Source organism: Notamacropus eugenii, chromosome 6 (assembly GCF_028372415.1).
Source record: "Notamacropus eugenii isolate mMacEug1 chromosome 6, mMacEug1.pri_v2, whole genome shotgun sequence".
Taxonomy (NCBI): Eukaryota; Metazoa; Chordata; class Mammalia; order Diprotodontia; family Macropodidae; genus Notamacropus; species Notamacropus eugenii.
The window spans coordinates 202,553,995-202,555,201 of record NC_092877.1 but is presented as its reverse complement, the minus strand read 5'-3'; the positions used below and the strand labels follow the sequence as shown (position 1 = coordinate 202,555,201).

The 1,207-nt window shown below is 38.4% G+C and overlaps 1 non-coding gene across 1 annotated transcript; it reads right to left on the bottom strand.

The window, feature by feature from the left end:
• Window positions 1-421: 421 nt before the first annotated feature.
• On the bottom strand, window positions 422-526 carry LOC140512992 (U6 spliceosomal RNA). The gene has a single exon (XR_011970038.1). It is a non-coding gene; the product is annotated as a U6 spliceosomal RNA (small nuclear RNA).
• Between the last annotated feature and the right edge of the window lie 681 nt (window positions 527-1,207).

The window sequence follows — 1,207 nt, the reverse complement described above, 5'->3', positions numbered from 1 at the left end:
CTGCCCCCATTTATTCTATACTCTCTTTTGACCTTGACTTTCCCAAAAAGGGTTTATTTCTAATTACTCCCTCCTCCCATTTGCCCTTCCTTCTATCATTCCCCACACCCCACTTATCCCCTTATCCCCTACTTTCCTGGGTAAGTAGTGTAAGCTAGATTTTCATACCAAATTGAGTATGCATATTATTCCTTCTTTAAGCCAAATGTGATGAGAAAAAGCTTCACTTTTTCCCTCTCACCTCCTCCCTTTTCCCCTGTATTGGAAAAGCTTTTTCTTGCCTCTTTTATGGGAGATAATTTGCCCCATTCCATTTCTTCCTTCCTTCCCCTAATCTATTCCTCTATCACCCCGTAATTTAATTTTTTTAGATATCATCCCTTCCCATTCAGCTGTCCCTGTGCCCTCTGTCAATAAAAAAAAAAATATGGAACATTTCATGAATTTGTGTGTCATCCTTGCCCAGGGATCATACTAGTCTTCTCTGTATCCTTCCAATTTCAGTATATGTGCTGTCGAAGCAAACATAAGAGGTAAGTTTATCAAGTCACTAAGTAACAGCAAAATCTGTCCAAGCACATTTTTGTCCACTCTCCAACAGTCAGTGATCTAGATAAAGCTCTCCTTGCTCATGACTATATTCATTTTGGGGTAACAGCACCTTTCCTTTATACTCAGTTAATGCCTGGCCTAGCCTCCAAATTTCATGGAGTTCCATCTCTTGTGTTTTTTTGATCTCTCCTCTCATCTTACATCTGAAAGTTCTATCAACAGTTCCCATTGGCACCCTTGCCAATAAGGGGCTAGATATATATGGTACAGCACTAAAAAAAATTTTTAATTGGACTCTGAAACTGCAAAGGAATTGAGTAGCTTCCTTTTCTGAGACTTTATATCATAGATGTATCATTATTTCTTTCTGATCAATCTGTCATCATTTTTCCCCTGTGCATGCCATTTCAAGTCATTCTCAAATACCTACTTTCTGTTAAGATTAGCACAACTCCTATCCTTGCCCTTTCACTACAGGAAGTAGGAATTATAACTCAATGCCCTAATTCCATTCAGCTGTTTTTATGAATGGAATTGTATCATCTTCACTATGATCACAGTTTAAATTCTCATGGCATTAACAATAATGCCCCTCCCCAGACTCTCGCTGTTGAAACTTCCTCTGAGTAAAAAGACCTAAAAAATAGTGATGCCT